Source organism: Sitophilus oryzae, unplaced genomic scaffold, assembly GCF_002938485.1.
Source record: "Sitophilus oryzae breed Bouriz unplaced genomic scaffold, Soryzae_2.0 scaffold_965_pilon_pilon, whole genome shotgun sequence".
In the NCBI taxonomy this organism is placed as follows: Eukaryota; Metazoa; Arthropoda; class Insecta; order Coleoptera; family Curculionidae; genus Sitophilus; species Sitophilus oryzae.
In genome coordinates this window covers 791895-811076 of record NW_022147600.1, presented here as the reverse complement: position 1 = coordinate 811076, position 19182 = coordinate 791895, and the positions used below count along the sequence as shown (strand labels likewise).

At 32.3% G+C, this 19182-nt stretch overlaps 1 protein-coding gene across 3 annotated transcripts in view; it reads left to right on the top strand.

Moving 5' to 3' along the window:
* The window catches only part of LOC115891076 (irregular chiasm C-roughest protein-like), a 549766-nt gene that overhangs the window by 109939 nt on the left and 420645 nt on the right, over window positions 1-19182 (top strand). For all 3 annotated transcript variants that reach the window (XM_030911476.1, XM_030911478.1, XM_030911475.1), the window contains exon 3: window positions 6323-6379. The gene's annotated coding sequence lies outside the window, so the exon portion shown is untranslated. The remainder of the gene's footprint in view (window positions 1-6322; window positions 6380-19182) is intronic.

Genomic DNA, 19182 nt, shown 5'->3' with positions numbered 1-19182 from the left:
TGAACATAAAACGAACAAAACTTCAGTATAATATTTGGTTTTAAAAACTTAAATATGCCTAGAGAAATAATGCATTAAAATTATTGTTATTACATTTTCACAAAATTGTAAATATTTCCAAAACGGTAAGATTTAAGTCAGGTAAACCTTAATCAAGTTTACCTTTATTTTAATCGTAGAAACTAAAAATGTAATAACATACAGGGAGTTATATTTAAAAAAATACAACTTTGATCATTTTTATTGATTTGGGTAGCTCTAGTAATCTAATTGGTAGCTCTAGTAGTCCTCCAACGATCACATGACTCACAATTTCTAAAAATCTAATCATTTGGTTACAATAAATCTACGTCGCATAGCGTGAACAACCCTGTAGGTATATCTCTAAATTACAAGAATATGAGAAATATAGGTCTTAATTATATCAAGTTTAACATGTAATAACAAAAAATATTACAAGGAGTGGATTTATTGCGACCGGTGACTAATATACAGGGTGAGTTTCCCACGATGTTCTCTATGGGTATCTCGGAAACTACCGGAGATAGAGAGTCGGTTAAATGGGGAAAGAATTGCAGTTTTGTGGGATCATAAATATGCGCCTTTTAGATTTTTGAAAAAGTTCATGGCTTACTAGATATTTCGAAAAAAACAAATTTCGGCTATTTTAAAAATTGTCACTAATTCCATTATAAGCTATTTTAGACAAAAAGTTTTCGGATAAAAGTTGTAGATAATCACATCCTTAATGAGATTGTGTCCTCCGCTTCTTTCTAAAGCCTGTCATTTTTGACATATGACACAAACATATGTTTTTTTAAATGGAAACCATAGTTGGCCATGACTTCATAAAAAGCGCCATTTCTTAAGCTTTTCACCGATATAAGCTATAATATGTTTTCTTCGAAAAATTACTGAGTTATAGCCAATTCTTATAATTTTTAAACAATTTCACTTAGTTATCCATAGAAACAAGTTTAATCGTCTTTGCTCTCATAAATGTGAAGCTGTCACATCCAAACTTTGTAAATTAAAAAATTGTAAATATGTAAAAACAAATATTGTAAATATGTATTTTTCAAATAAAGAAAAGCGTGTAGGATTATTGGTTCAACTTTTCTTGATCATACATTTTCGAGGATACGTTGACCGGTGAATGTTACGTTTTTTAGAGAACGGTTTTCAAGACATGTTAGGAAAGTTAAATTTAGTTAAAGCCAATTCTTATCTTTCTTGACTAATTTCACATAGATTGCATGGTATTTTTATTCTGTTATGATTTATAACTTATAAAAAGTCAGAATATATTACTAAACGGATCTTTACAATTTTCATTACAAAAACTAAAGTTAAAAAATTTATATCACTACATACACTTTAAGTTATTTTAGAAAATGTTCAAAAAATCCGCCATTGATTTGAGTTGCATCTTTTTAAAACTGAATTACTACCTATTCTCACAGAAGGACTTAATTAAACTTTTCTCGTACCGCCACTTCAAGTGCCTCTCTTAATTCATTGGTTATTTTGTAAACCTTATTGTTAACCATACCGCATAAAAAAATAAAATGGATAGGTCAGTTGATCGAGGAGGCCCATGCAATTAGTCCACCTCTTCCTAGCCCTGCGTTTGCATAATTATGATATAAATAATTTTTAACATTTCTTTCATTATGGGGGAGTGGGGGGTAGTGTGTCATAATGAAAGTCATGTTGGAACCACTCTATTGATGCGCGAGTATCTTCGCGCTTTTTTTCATTTGAAAAATTCATATTTACAATTTTTGTTTATTTTAATTTACAAAGTTTGGATGTGACAGCTTCACATTTCTGAGAGCAACTGCGATTGAACTTGTTTCCATGGCTAACTAAGTGAAATTGTTTAAAAATGATAAGAATTGGCTAAAACTCAGTAATTTTTCGAAGAAAAGATATTATAGCTTATATCACTAAAAAGCTTAAAAAATGGCGCTTTTTATGAAGTCATGGCCAACTATGGTTTCCATTTAAAAAAACATATGTTTGTATTATATGTCAAAAATGACAGGCTTTAGAAAAAAGCGGAGGACACGATCTCTTGAAAGATGTGATTATCTACAACTTTTATCTGAAAACTTTTTGTCTAAAATAGCTTATAATGGAATTAGGGACAGTTTTCAAAATAGCCAAAATATGTTTTTTTCGAAATATCTAGTAAGCCATGAACCTTTTCCAAAATCTGAAAGGCGCATATTTATGACCCCACAAAACTGCAATTCTTTTCCCATTTAACCGACTCATCTCCAGTAGTTTCCGAGATACCCATAGAGAACATCGTAGAAAACTCACCCTGTATAAAGTACTTATTGATACTAAAAGAATTTCGTACTTCTGGACATTTTCTGAACTCTGGACATTTCAAATTATAGAACGTTTCAGTCAGATATATCAATTACAATGGAAGTCCGAAATTATTTTAGTGTTAATACTGATCCATTGTTTACCACATCCAAAGAATAGTATTTATTGGTTCTAGGAACAACAAACATTAAAAAATATGTTATTTAATGACCTCTTCTCGTCGTATTGGCATCTCTGATTGCACTGATTTTTATGAATCGTAAATCATGAAATTTAAACAATAAACAGTAAGTGTTTTGTTACTGAATCCTGAAATATCTATATCTCTCGCTCTTTAATCATTATAATTATTTCCAACAATTATTTCCATCTTGGGAATATTTTGCTACCACCAAGTTTGAGTATGCGAGGTCTTCTGGTAGTTTACAAATATCTAACTGAATGAGATATAGTATGAAAGTTTTATGATCAACAGTGCGTTACACGGTAACATTTAATGAAATATTATAGAAAATTACTTTATTTTTTAACTGCCAAACTCAAAGTCCACTTAATAAAAAAACATGATGTACTCTAGTAGCTTTTGTTGTCCACGATAACTAACATAAGTATCATCAAGTATGATCTAAAAATTGATTAATCCACAGGGAACTTTGACTTTGACTTTTCCTTAAAAAAAATTCTAATGCAATTTCCCATAAGATTTGTTTTTCTGTCATAAGAAAAAGCAGGCTCGAACTTAAAATGCTGTGATTATATTGCATACTATTTGTAATTATGACGCAACATTATTTATTGTGGCCTAATATTTGAGGTGGTGTTGCCGCGGAGCAGCACGCCGTCCGTCGGTCATCTAAAGCGCGACATATGTCTAAAAGTTCAGTTACCTTTCCTATTACGAAGAAAATATGCTAAATGGCAGTGTAAACACGACGAACGAAGATGATAAACACTCGAAGGAAGTACTAACTAGTTTTTTAACCGGTCGCGTACTGGTGGCCATCTTTTCCGCCGGACACCGTTAGCTCAGAACACCACTTAATAACGTGGAATTAAAAAACAAACGTATAGGAGAGCGATCTGCGAGATGCCGCAATCGAATGAAGACGTTTAATGGGAAAATTTCTCTCGCTCTACAAGAAATTGTCGGCTTCCTCGTTATTAAGTACTTAACGTTAATTGAATTTGCACTTTTTTAGGATTATTAGTTTTTTTCTATACTGAAAAAATAAATCATTTGATCTCCAATAAATAAACAATTGTCGAAAACTGACGCACTCCAAAAATAAACAAAAAATGTATACCGGGTGGTGCATCGTTGTTGGAAACAAACAAAATACCATTCAAATTTTGAACTGTCTGAATATTGTCAACAAATTTACACAGGCCGATTTTAACTAATTTAAGAAAATATGCATCTATTTTTAAGTTAAAAATATACAGGTAATAATGCAAATCAGGCAAATGCCAACATACATTAATTTATATAATAAGAATCGCTTTTAAAACATCCTTCGACGTTGTGCGATTCCTAGTGGCCATTAATTTCGTTCATTCCATTCTCCGTCATGCAGATCCCTTGAGCTCATCGCCTTCTTGACGCTCTCCATCCAGTTTGTCCTTAGTCTTCCCCGTTCCTTCTCTTTTGTGGTTTGTGGAAGCCAGTTTAGTATCTTCTGAGGCAGTCGCGTGTTGTCCATCCTTCTCACATGTCTATACCACTTCAGTTGGGCACTCTATAGTCACTTTATAGTTTTTTCTCTACCCATTTTGACCCTGATCCCCGGTCTCGTTTCCTGCTCTATCCAGCTCTGATGTTCGTGCTAATCTCCATATCGCGTCCGTTTCTACCGCCAGTAATTTTCTTTTGTTATTTTCTGTTAACCTCCATGTTTCCGCCCCAAATAACAGATTGCTCTTGATTATCGCATTATAAGTTCTTAATAGTTTAATAAGGCGTCCATTTTTCTCAAAGAGACCTAGTTTAAATTAAAAAGAAGTATAAAAAAGACTCAAAGTCTCGGTCTCAAAGTTTATATTAAATTAAACAGAGACACGTGTTTCGCTCATACGAGCATCATCAGACAAATACAATAAAAGTCAATCCACAATATTCGAGTGTTGTTTTAATATGTAAAATGTGAACGTGTGTGTGGATTGACTTTTATTGTATTTGTCTGATGATGCTCGTATGAGCGAAACACGTGTCAATGTTTAATTTAATATAAACGTTGAGACCGAGACTTTGAGTCTTTTTTATTCTTCTTTTAATAAATTCTTAGTTTTCTGTCTTTACCTATTTCGTTACTCCAGGGTATATTATTCAACCATTTTATTGCATTTCTTGCCTTGACTATTCTCGAGCTTATTTCGTTGTCGTCTTTCCCGGATTTATCGAAAGTAACGCCTAGGTATTTGTATTCGTTACGTGTTTGTATTTATTCATTTTCCTGTTTTATTGCTGTTTGATCCTATCCAATGCAGAGATATTTTATAGATAGATAGAGAGATATACATTAATTTGTCAACCTATAATTTTATCGTTGTCACAAGTAATTTTAAAATATTAATTTTAATAGTTAACATTTTATATGATAAATTCCATAAAATAATTTTTATGTATGAGAGGCAAAAAAATCATATTTTTTTAAGAAAGATATTAAAGTTGTGCACACAGCTAACTTATTTACGAATATTACTTATCAACGAACATTTGTATCAGCGTAATAATCAAACCAGAGATATTTTAATAAATTTTATCATACTCCAAACTACTATTCAGCACGAAGAAGTCAATAAAAATAACAAACGCTTAAATTCAAATAAGTATCTACAAAACTATTCTAAAACCTGTTTGGACAAACAGAATAGGAATCTGGGGAAACGCAAGTAGTATCAACATATAAACACAGGAAATATTTCAAATTGATGCTATTAGATCTACATTGAACAATTCAAAATATATCCACAACAAATATATTCTGTTCGGCCTGAATTTGAACAATGTGAAAAAAGAAATTTCTACCAAAAACAACCACCATGTTAATAATAATCCTGGCTGCCAAATTAACGGGCTCTGGAAGTACTATTTACTAAGACTGAAAAGGAAGGGAGTTTGAATACTTTTAAAACGATTCTCCAAAGAATAATAGTGAGAATGTTCGATAGACAAGTGCCTAAAACATCTCAACAACTTAAAAAATAAAATATCCGGGAAAAGCTTAGACAAAGAAAGTGGGGTGTTAAGCGGGATACTCCCAGATCAGAAAAAAAATAATATTAACTAAGTACTTAGATTTTACGGTACTAAAGAATCCTGTAATAACCTAAATAACTAAAAACTGTTTAATTTTTCAACATTTTTAACCATGGATTGTAATACGCGTATGAAGTATTTTCCAATGATTATAGCGATTGAAATGCACTTTTGGTAAACGGACGGTTTTGTAAAAAGTTATTAGAGGCATTAAAATATTGACGCAAAAACAGATTTTGATTTTATTTTGTTGAATACAAAATAATTGGCCAACTGGAAACATATAACCATACTAATTAAAATTTGTTGTAAAATAATTTAAGTATAAATATTACTTAAAAATTGCACCAAATTGGCTTCGAAATTCCAATTTACATATAAAACGGCTGCGATCTTAATTTCCAAGTGCAACATGACGCCTTATTTTCGATTATATATTATCAATGCTTTTCAAAATCGATATAATTTTAAGACACTTTTTTTTCGTAAAAATTTAATAAAACTTTACCTGCCAAAGATTCGTTTTTGTAATTTTGTATAAAATACTCATATTTTATTTAAGAATAGATATATCTGGTTTGTTGCTTTTTTAATGCAGATATTTCAGCAAAATATCTGCATTATGGAATTAATTTTTGGATTCAAAAAATCAGAAAAAGTTGTATTTATAATTGTATTTATATAAAACAGGAATATGATTTTCTAAAGTCTTTGCTTTTGTTTCAGATTTCCAACATCAAAATATATTCAGCTACATGAAAGTGAAACAGCAGAATATCTAATGTAAGTATTTACTTAGCAATTTAAATTACTTAAATTTAGATATTTAGATAGATTATTTTTTTAGACTTATAACATCAAATTGTAATTTCGTAAAAACAACCAGTATAAACGAACTTTAAGGAAAAAGTATACTAGGGTGTTCTTAATATACACACACCGGAAAAGTCTAGGGATATTACAGTTTTATCCAGCCATCGTCAGAAATTGTATTATTTGCATTTCTGATACAATAAAATTAAAATAAACAAATAGTTTACAGGACGTATTGGAAATAAAAATGCGAAATTTACCGAATTTTTCAAATTTACCTTGATTTTTATTGAACTCAAAAAAATACACACATTTTTTTTTAATTCTAAACTGTGAATTAAAAAAAAAGATAAAACCATTTTTACTTAATAAAGGGTATGGCCTCCTCTACTGTTCATTACAGCCCTACATCGTCTCTCCATGCTCCTGATCAGGTTGTCGATCTCTTCTTGAGGTACAGTCTGATGTCACGCTGCATTCACGGCCCGAACCAGATCCCTACGAGTTTCACGAGGCATACCCATTCTCAAAATTCTTCTTTGGACCGCGTCCCATACGTGCTCGATGGGGTTGAGGTCAGGAGATTGTGCCGGCCAGGGTAAGATGTTTAATTGATGGGCATTGATAAACTCACTTACCACTCTGGCTGTATGAGGCCGTGCATTGTCATGCATGAGAATGAAGTTTCTCCCAAAATCATTGGCATATGGTAACTCGATAGGCTCTGTTAGAAACCTTTCAAGAAAAACGAGATCGGTTTTTCGGCCTAACTGAACTCCTCCCCAGACCATAACTGTTCCACCTTGATAAGGGTGCACTTTCTGAACATGATCCAACCGAATTTTCGGTTCCGAAGATTTCCCGGTTCTCTCCATACCCTAAGCCTTCTCGAATCCGGATGAATTCCAAAGCGTGACTCATCCGTGAAGAGAACATTGGCCCATTGTTCATTCGACCACTGAACATGATCTTAACCCCACAAATATCGTACCTCTCGATTTCCTCTCGTTAAGGGTTGAGCTCTCCAGAGGCGTCTGCTTCTTAAGTTGACCTCTCTTAATCTATTACGAACAGTGTCAGGACTAACGGATACATTATGTGTTTCCTGGAGAATTAAACTAAGCTCTGGTGCTGTTAGAGTCGGTCGGCGTCGATCATTTAATTGTAAAAAATGATCTTGCTGAGGGGTAGTAATGCGATGTCGCCCTGTGTGCCTTTCAGCAACATCACCACTTTCACGGTAGCGTGCACTTAATCGCGATATTACACTTTGCGTTGTATTTAATGCTCTAGCTACGTCGATTTGACTCATTCCAGCTTCTAGCATACTCATCGCCCTTAGCATTTCGTCTCTGTTAAGATGTCTACGCTCCATAATGTCGTTTAATACTAAACAGAGTTATTTAAATGAATTCTGGCCAGTTATCATAAAAACATAGCCAGTACAGGTTAAATTCGAATAATTGTTGCTAGGTGCTTTTTATACATTTGACAAAAAATGCACAAACACTTCTGCAAATATCCCAAATTTAGAAATAACTAGTGTTACGAAGACTACTTCGTTTCAATCGAAGTAGAAAGAATCGGCCTACAAATATGTGGTTGTTTATTCAAAACATTTATTTTTAACTTTAATAAAATGATATCCCTAGATTTTTCCGGTGTGTGTATTTACCAATATTTTAAACGATAGTGAACTTGGGTTACATAAATATATATTTATACAGATCTTTGACCCTGTATTTTCGTAGCAATTAATAATTTCGCATTCATGTTCATGTTACCTCTAAATGTACTCGTACCTTACACAACTAAATTATAATTTACAATTATTCTGAATTCTCTAGTAGCAGATAAGACATAGTGCTTCAAGATACGATCTGAAAGGAGAAAACGCGCCTTGGCGTGGCTTTATGACATATACGCAAATCTAAATCTTATACAGCTATCTCTCTAATCTCTTGTCGTCGAAATAAGAGCGAAAAAGAGAGAGGAAGGCTTCTGTGTGAGTGTGTAAGTGTGCGTGTGGGCAACGGTACTGTTGGATTAACATGGTACAGTTCCACGAAAACTTATCTCGACAACGAAGAAGGAATTTTAAATAGCTCAATAACTTTAGATGATATATAATTTATCAAAATAACAAAAATAGAGGTTTGAAGTTATTGCCGCAATTTGTTTTATTTGACGGGAATTCTTGTCTATTAATTAATAATTATAGAATGTGTCCTGCATCTTCGATCATTATATTTTTTTACGATTTGCTTACACAATTTGCAGTGGCGCACTGAAAAAAAAAGGATCTCTCTGTCGAAATGAATATGACTTTGACCCAAAAGATTGGCGCTTTTCAATAGGGCCAAGAACGACGTTTCTTTGCCCAAGCATTAACTATCTTTTCATAAGCTCTAAAAAATTACTTTAGAGAATAGAAGAATCTATCTGTCCAAAGTATTTCACTCTTGACACAAAATTAATATGCAAAGAAGTTCTTGCTACAAGAACAATAGTCTCTTTGATTCATGCAAAAATTCTTCATTGAAAAGGGATATTTCTTGATTAAAGAGACACTTTTCTTAAACCAATAGCGAATACTATTGACTCAACTAAAATTTATTTTGATCTAAGAGAAGTCTATACATCATATACAGGCATATTACGATGTATATTATTTTCTGATAAATTTAGGTTTTCCTGGTCTGTAGTAAGTAAAGTGATATTATTTTCATCGACAGTAGTTATTTCTGCTTCTTCACTCCCTGGTATTTTTTGGGGTGGTTCATCACTCTACAAATTACAAAAAAATGTTACATCACGATTAATCAAAGTAAAGCAAATAAATTATTAAAATTATAAGCTTTGGTCACATTTTGAATTTTTTAATACAACGACTTGAAATTCTAAAATTTTTGTAATTATTTGCATAAAAAAATCGGTACCTATATTCTTATTCTATCTATAGTCACGCATGCATTATGTAAACAGGTGCATTAGGTAAATATCTCTTACCTTCATATATAGCAAATAACTGCTCTAATTTCTAATTTCCATTTTTTCAGAAACACCTTTAAAGAATCCATATATCCTAAAATTTGTCCATAAAAAATGACAAATGCATGTTAATAACGATCACTAATTTGTTATACGTTATGCGTTTAAAAAGCAAATTATGCAAAATTCCAAGTGGAAAATTCCAAGCAACAAAACCCGTGCGTACTATGAAATGCGACGTACGACTGATCGGACTGCCGACTGATTATATATACCGTCCTTCGTCATCGTCTTTGGTGTCGTTATTATTTTTGATCAAAAGAGTATTTAGCTATTGGAAAAATTGCCATGTTTCTTGAATGAAGTACTTCCTACCGTATTTTTCTTATTATCTTAAAACAAAGTAACTTGCACTTGGTTGAATGAAAATAGATTCAAGAGAAATTTTCGAATTTTTCGAGAGAACCAGTTTTCTTGAGTTAAGAGAGTTTTGCTTCAGGCAAAATATTTTCTTTTACGCTAAAATAAATTCTCTTGCCACTAATTTTTTTTTCAAGAACGATGACGACTTTAGTTCAAGTCTATCTTTTTTATCAGTGCGGATGAGCGATACCTTAGATCTTCAAACCGTAATTAGTTTATTTATTTTCAGCAAAAGAACCACCAGTGAATTAAACTGACTAAGGATAGACAGTCTAATCCACGGATAATAATTATAGTCTATCCAGTCCGATGAATGAATATGAACAGTGACAGTTGCTTGTCACCTGTTTTGAACATTAGCTATCGACACCGTCTCTTCGTTAGTTTGATTTTACTAGTCACTATATTAAAAAATGCACTAAAAAAGACAAAAAATGACTAAACAAGTTTTTAGTAGTGTTACTCACAATTATGAGATCGTAGGTACGAAAAATCTTTTTCCTATGGATTGATATTTATACAACCACGATTTATAAGTATACACTACTTACTTTTATTAGAAACGGTTGAAAAGTTGATAAAATTGAGCTGCCTAATTTTGTTATCACACTTTCCAGTATGGTATATAAAGTCATAGAAAAATAATATCTCTATAAATATCTATGTAATCTCAAATAGTTACGATATTGAGATTTGCCTGCATTGCTATATTTAGCGCGTTATAGGTTACAATTTATAATACGCCAACTTGTTGTAGAGAATTAAATACAGTTTTGCTATTTTTATCTTATTCTTTCACAAACTCTTTTGGCCTTATTGATAACTGCAATAAAAAACATATTTTTATAAAATTCACGTGATATATACCTAAGTTGTAGAGAAATCTCTACAAATCTGACAATATTTTTTTTGTTGATAAATGAAAATTGAACATTCAAATCCACGGACAAAAATGTTTTGATTTTGTCATCTACTCCTCAAATAAAACAGAACAAGAATTTCTACTTTTTAGTTTTTTTTTTCTCCTTGAAAAAGTTGTTGGACTATAAACACGAAAATCTCAAATCTAGAATGGCAAAAATTGTTGCGCTATGATTGTTATTAATATTACTAATATGGAAAACATGTTTTTTTTATAATGCTAACAATAATATTACCAACTCGTTCTTATATTTATGATTGTCGAGCTTATTTAACAATCGCCACCTACCGGAGAACGTGGGCACTGGCACAGAACAATATGAAATGAGACATGACAAGAAAGATTAAAAAAGCCGACAGTATTATACAGCTATAATGAAATTATATAGTATACACATTTATCATGCATGGAGTAGTTTCTCTTATTTTTACACCCACTTATTTCAACAATGCATTTAAAGTTTACTTGTGTAAGCAGCCAAAACATTGCGTTTGTAAAGAATAATAAATATATTAGACATTTCTTGTATACTCAAATGAATTTCAGCGAGTACAAATAATATTGTTTTGTTAAATAATAAAAGACTCGAGTTTTAGGTTAGGTTAGCTGAGGTATATTGATATTTCCTATAAATGAATATCCTACACCTTGTATCCTACTTATCTTGTATCCCTGATACATGAGCATCCTGAATTTTTTAGAAATTATTTAGGCATGCATATGAAATAAATTAAATTAATTGCCTTTTCACGTATGTGACAATTATTAGTAATATAAATTAAACTAAAAGAATGACTATATATTGAAATATTGTCTGGCATAGTAAATACAAAGTGAGCAAGTCATAATAATCGATTTTAAAGTGAGTGTTGGATTTAGTGCCGACAGAACACAGCATGAGCAATTTACACCAAACCGCTAGACACGTGTTAATAGACAAGAACAAAGTTTGTTACGGTGCATCTTATTGCCGAGCACAATGGCATAATCTCTTTGTCATCTGTACAATTAGTTTATCACCTTTATTGTGTCCCGAGTATATAATACGAAAGTTAGATCCGCAAGGCATTGTCTCTTGAATCCAGATATCGTTAATTAATTTGTGCATTAATGCGTTGTTGTAATATATTGAAGGGGATCGGTAAACTTAACGCGGCTTGATTTTGTGTTTGTAATTTTGGATCTTTGAGAGGAAAATTATATTGCTCCATACCTAGTTTGCATATCATTATCTAATAATTCAGTTCAAAGTGAAATTAGGTTTAATATTAATTAGTTAAAACTTTTTTGGTTGTATAAAAAAATAAATAAATCTAATATTAAATAATTTAGGTGTATAAACATTTGTGACGGGCTCATTTCTGAAGAGGCTGTGTATATCGTCACTAATACTGTAACGGGAATTATTTGGTATTATTGTTGTTATTATTTTATTTACTATTGTTAAATACGGTGAATGCGCTGGGCAAATGCGAGGGAACCATTAAGGTTTATACCCCGCAAAAAATGTGGTATTCTATTAAAAGATAGGTAGGTTTTTACTGCCGTAGAATATTCGCAGTTTGATGGCCGATCAAATAGCCACGAGGGTGTTAGTGAATAATATAATAAATATATTAGTGAGCTGTATCCCGGTATTAGGTGAGATTTTCTGTTTGCTAATCGCAAATTACCTGTTACCATAATTAAGGGATTTTTTGTATTAGATCGAGCCTGAAGCACTAGACTGAATAAAGCTGAGTCTGATCGTCTACACATTATTTTCCATCTCTAATTAAACCCCCACAATCCATCCCATTACAATACCACAGATCATACAGATTATAAACTTTGTTTTTTCTTTATAGTTTTTCGTGGTAATTTTCGGAATCGGGCACTAGTTCGGATACTAGTTTGCGCACATAGCACGCCACACTCTAAAATTGTGCACAGCGCCTGACCGGCACAGTTATTAGAGAGATATCGGAAAACCGAATAGCGTCATGCAGTATTTACGCGTACCTTATCATGGTTACGATATGCGCGAGTCAATTTTTAACGCAACGCCCGCTAATAACATCGCTAATAACGTTACCGCCTGACGTAATTTGCGGATCAATTACATCAAGCGCTATTTCTAAATAACCTTCAAAAATTGCTTAAATGGGCATGTGCGGGTACATTTGGCAACCGGGGCCGGCCGGCGAGCGGCGAGATCTTTTATTTTAGGCTATGTTTGAATTGTTTTGAATTATTACTTTAGTTTTATTAGGTAATTTGATATTTAAGTAGCTGGGATAAGTTTTAATTAAATAAATATGGCCCAAAATATGGATTCCACCTCTTCCATTATTAAAGAACCTATAAAGAGGCTTAGGTTTACAGCAGATGACGACTTAGCCCTTCTAAGAGAATTTGTTGCTTGTTGTCCTAAACCCACTGTCAGACGTTGAACAATGAAGCACTGGAAAGAAGCACACTTTAGCCCTTTAGTTTTAAAATACCTAGTTAACAAAACAATTTCAAAGTTTTAAATTCAAAGTTAGGTTAAGTTTAAATAGCGGACGCGACGAGAACAGAATTCTTTCCGATCCGATAACTATAAATGAAGAGAGTTAATACCACCTCACGTAAAGGAAATAACACCCTTATTAACGTCCATGCACGCTATTCGGTTTAGCGATATCCCTCTATTACGCTGTTTATTGTTATTTTACGCGAGTTTATTTTTGCGCACAAGAAATTTTACTCGTTTGCACATCGTCATAAAAAACAATTTTCATACCACAAATTAGGGATAAGATTTTTATCTGTATACATATAGTGTACCTAATCTGTGCTAATACACTGTGTATCTTATCTTTCTTTAATATTAAAACGTTAAAAAATGCAGTAGCTTCAGTAAAAAGCAGCTTGTTTTAAAAAACTGGATATTTTGCAATTGAAACAGAAATGACAAAAAAATGGTTATTTTTTGTGAAGCGCCACTGAGATAGAATCCAAACGAAAACCAGTTTGCCACTCTTTTTTTAGTCGAAAATAAATTTGCGTATTCTGCAAAAATCGCTTATGGTTTCAGGGAGTATATCTCTCTAAATGTCTAAATATAAATTTCCTCACAAGAAAAAGCCTCTGATAATCTGGTTTCCCCGTCTGGATTCTAACCAAATTTGAGCATCGACGCATCGACATACAGGGTGTCCCAGCGAGAGCGTGCATTAGAGGTTTCTAAAGAGCTATACAATACCTATATCAGAGATTGTTTGCACATTATGGTTTCACAACGCGATCTATCGATGAATAGCTATTATTTATGTTACAAGTTGCGCAATGAATGTGTTTTAAGCACGGGACGCAAAATGAGTTGGACAATGCGTCGAGTGTTTAAAACACTTTTTTCGCAACGAATTTCATACAAGATTTTTTATGAAAGCGGATAATTTGAGATTTTCATGCTAATATTATTATTTTTTAAACATTTTTTCAAACAAAACGTTCTGGTAAAATGTTCTGGTAATCAGTTTCTAAAGCACTGTTTATGCATTGTTTACTGCAAAGTTCTGTCAGGTTCAAACGTCGCCGTATTTGTCGCTATATTATATAAAACATGTAAAACGTGTGCGCCACTGACTTTTTTTCTTTTGTTATCAAAATTGTATAGGCCGTTTAATGCCAATTAAAAGTTATCCCTTGATATTTTGCCGAATTCGGCCTCCTGGATGAGAGAAAGGCAATTTTATTAATCACAATTAATAAAATTAAAATAAAAATGAAATTAATAAATTATATATTTTACCTAATTTATTATTAAATATTATTACTATTAGTTATTATTACTATTATTCCAACATACGGCAATTTCAAATAATAAAATTATGGGATATAAGATAATTACAAAAAACATAATTTTAAAAAGTTTTAACGTCCTGTAACTCTAAAACTATGCATTTCCATACACATCTTTATAGGAACTTTTTTTCATATTTTTTGATGAGAAATCAATGAGTACTTATTCAAAACTTTTTCAAGTAAATGATGAATTTTATTAAAGGTTGCTATTAAGACTTGGAGGCCGAAATCGACAAAATATCAAGAGACAACTTTTAATCGGCATTAAACTGCTTACACTATTTCGGTAACAAAAGAATAAAAGTCAGTGGCGTACATGCTCTTTTTAGAAAAATATTCCAGTGATAACCCATATGCACGTCCCTGGTGAATGGGGCGACACTTTTTTAGCCTTAAAATATGTCGCATTTATAGTAACTTTTACCCTCAAAATTTCATTCGAAACGCTAAAAGTACTTGGAAGAAAAGTATAATAAATCGAAAAATTATTAAGATTTTAACACTGTGTAGCTAGGAAACAAAGCAGAATCAGACCTATGTTGATATGAAAAATAACTCTTATTTTTACGTTAGGAATCTTCCCACGAGAGATGGCACATGTTTTTGAAACACCCTGTATATCGGCCGCTTGTCTGTCCAAAGTGCCCTAATGACTACTCTTCTTAATGATGCTTACTTGCTTTACTTGCAAACAAATTTGCTTATCCAACAAAAAGCGCTTAAGACTTGGTAGCTCTGCTTTGTGCCACCATTTTCAACAATAATATTAACTTATGATATATTTTAAAAAATATAAATTTAAGCTTTAAACTTGCAATTGACTATCACTTTTAGTTAAACTAAAATGTTAAATCTGATGAAATAATCAAATAAGTTTTACATTGATTCTATAAAAACTATGACATCTCTGCTCGAATTTCAATATCACCCTGTATAATTACACAAATAAATACGTTTTGTACATTACTCTTTGATTTTGTACAGAAAAATTCCTTTAAATAGAAATTCGCAGCGAAGTTGATCGGATAAAAAAATCAATGCTATCACCAAAATTATCAAAATCTGTTAAGGGCTCTAAGGGGAACCAATCGGAAACCCTTCGCGCTACGAGGGTGAGATCGGAACGTTCGATACTCCAAATGGATTATAAAAATTTGTACTTTATTATTAGGTACTGTTTTATTTTTTCCTTTAGCTACTTCGTCCATTCGCGTAACGATAATGAGATATTTGGCTTGCCGTTAACTTTTTTATTCAATATATAAAGAATTTTTGAATTGGATTGCAAATTATTAATTCTTTTTTATTATTATTTTTTTTTCAGCTTTAACAATTCTTATTCAAATGGATAATAAAATGGATATTCAAACAGAACTAGATAAATTTTTTTATCCCCTATGGGGTTTATTTCCGGACATTGTCATTCGCCTTGACATTTTAGTTTTGTTTTACGAGTTTTGGTTTGAATGAATTATGTTGCAGTCATACATTGTTCTTTTTAGAACCCCTTTTAGTGCGAAGTGTACAAAATAGCTTAATAGCCATAAAAAACTACTCATCGCAACTTTATTAGAATATTTTGAACTGGGAAGCGGTAGTAATGGTCCTTTATACCCCCTAAGTGCTGTTAACAAGATGAGTTTTGTTGAAGTAAATAGTAACTCTTTATAAATTTATAATTAATTTATTTTTGTTTCCTAAAATATTTTGATTAAAAGAAAATATGTAGAAGTGGGCAACGCTGTGCCGGCCAAGCTTAATCACGTTAGTAAAAGTTTATTTGATATGAACTATATGTATCTTCTTCCTGTGCCTTGTGCTTAGCCGCACGTTGGCGATTGTATGTACTCTTCATAAAATGTGTAGACTGCCGTTTTCGGCTCTTCGAAATATGGTGGCTGCGTCGCTGATGTTACACCAATCCCGTATGTTTCTTAGCCAGGAATGTTGTTTTCTTCCTGGGCCACGCCGTCCCTCTATTTTTCCTTGTAGAATCAGTTTAGGAATGTAATATTTGTCTCCTCTAAGGATATGGCCGAGGTATGAGACTTTCCTTTCTTTAACTATGTTAAGCATTTCTCGTTCATAGCCTGCAGTTCTTAAAACTTCCTCGTTGGTGGCATGTGCGGTCCATGGCACACGTAAGAGTCTCCGGAGAGTCCACATTTCGAAAGCCTCGATGCGGTTCGGGGTTCTAGCTTTGAGAGACCAGGTTTCTGCGCCGTATAGTAAGATAGGCCATATGTAGCATTTTACTACCCGTAGTCTAAGTGTTAACGGGAGTCTGCGTGCTAATAGGAAGTTTTTAAGTTTAAAAAATGTTGACTTGCGTAATTCGTTCTAAGTTTAACTTCCTCATCGCAGTCCCATCGTTCATTGATCATGGCACCCAGATATTTAAATCGTGGAACTCGCTCGATAATATTTCCATCCACGGTCAATGCGGTGTTGATTGTAGGCTGGCGTCCTATTACCATAAGTTTGGTCTTGGCAGCGTTGATTTTAAGACCGAAACGATTTCCCATGTCCCCTATCTTATTTATTATTTTCTGGAGATCCTCTAAAGTTGGTGCTTGTATTGCCGTATCATCTGCATATCTTATATTGTTAATTGGAACTCTCCGTTAATCTTAATTCCTCCACTTTCTCCTTCCAGGGCCATTTGAAATATCTTTTCGACGTATATATTAAAAAGTATTGGTGACAGTATACAGCCCTGGCGGGCTCCTTGACACACATTGAAGGTGACTAACTATATGTATGGATGTGCCATATATTTTCCAAATGAAAATATACGGTACCAACATAACATATATTGAATATATAAAAACATTTGTACATCACCAAGAGAATGTCTTAAGAAAACAAATGCATACGTTGAGGCTTTCCATGTTCTCATGATAGCTACTGTAACAATATGTTACCTTCTGAAATTCTCAGACATATGTGAATCTTTTTATTAAAAACAAATAAACAGATTCCTTTACAGCTGCATCAGATTTTTTGGTTAAAAAAGATAAAAAAGTATTTTATTTATACGTTTAATAAATTGTTAAACTAGCAGGGTTATTTCCGTGCCTATTAAAATAGTTATATTATAAATTAACTGGGTATTAAATAGTTACTTTATTATTATATTATTATTGATAATATTCAATTAAACTATTTTCGATAAGAGTTTAATATTATATTATTAATACGAGTAATTAGTAATATTATATTATGGTTAAAGATGCATTTTGTTAATTACAAATTATGTAGTTCGAGATATCAAATTATTCATAATTATTATTGATATAATTTATCACTTTGATGATATATTATTAGTGTGAGCTACTCAGTTTGAGCTAGATTATAACTTAGGCTAAACGATATACAGGGTGAGTTTCCTACGATTTTCTCTATGGGCATCTCGGAAACTACTGGAGATAGAGAGTCGGTTAAATGGGGAAAGAATTGCAGTTTTGTGGGGTCATAAAAATGCGCTTTTCAGATTTTTCAAAAAGTTCATGGCTTACTAGATATTTCGAAAAAAACAAATTTTGCCTATTTTAAAAATTGTCCCTAATTCCAGTATAATCTATTTTAGACAAAAAGTGTTCAGATAAAAGTTGTAGATAATCACATTCCTAATGAATTTGTGTTCTCCGATTTTTCTAAAGCCTGTCATTTTGACATATGATACAAACATATGTTTTTTAAATGGAAACCATAGTTGGCTATGACTTCATAAAAAGCGCCATTTTTAAGCTTTTCAGCGATATAAGCTATAATATGTTTCTTTCACAAAATTACTGAGTTATAACCAATTCTTATCTTTCTTGATTAATTTCACTTAGTTAGCCATGGAAACAAGTTGAATCGTCGTTGCTCTCAGAGATGTGAAATTGTCACATCCGATCTTTGTAAATTAAAATAAACAAAAATTGTAAATAAAAATTTTTCAAATGAAGAAAAGCGTGTAGGATTATTGGTTCAAATTTTCTTGGCCATACAGTTTCGAGGATACGTTGACCGGTGAAAGTTACTTACGTTCTTTAGAGAACGGTTTTCAATAGTGTTCTAATTTTGTTATGATTTATAACTTATAAAAAGACAAAATATATTATTAAACGGCTCTTTATAATTTGCATTACACAAACTAAAACTTAAAAAAATAATATCACTACAAGTTATTTTAGAAAATTTTCATAAAATCCGCAATTGTTTTGAGTACATAAATGCATCTTTTTAAAACTGAATTTCTAGCTATTCTCACAGAACGACCGGTCGACTTAATTAAACTTCTCCTGTTTCGCCTCTTCGAGTGCTTCTCTCAATTCATAAGTTCTTTTGTAAACCTTGTTGTTACCCATACCGCATAAAAAAAATCTAAAATGGATAGGTCAAGTGACAGAGGAGACCCATGTAATTGGTCCACCTCTTTCTATCCCTGAGTCTACATAATTATGATATAAATAATTTTTAACATTTCTTTCATTGTGGGGGGGGGTTAGTGTGTAATAATGAAAGTCATGTTTGAACCACTCTATTAACCAACGTATCGAAACTGTATGGCCAAGAAAAGTTGAACCAATAATCCTACACGCGTTTCTTCATTTGAAAAAGT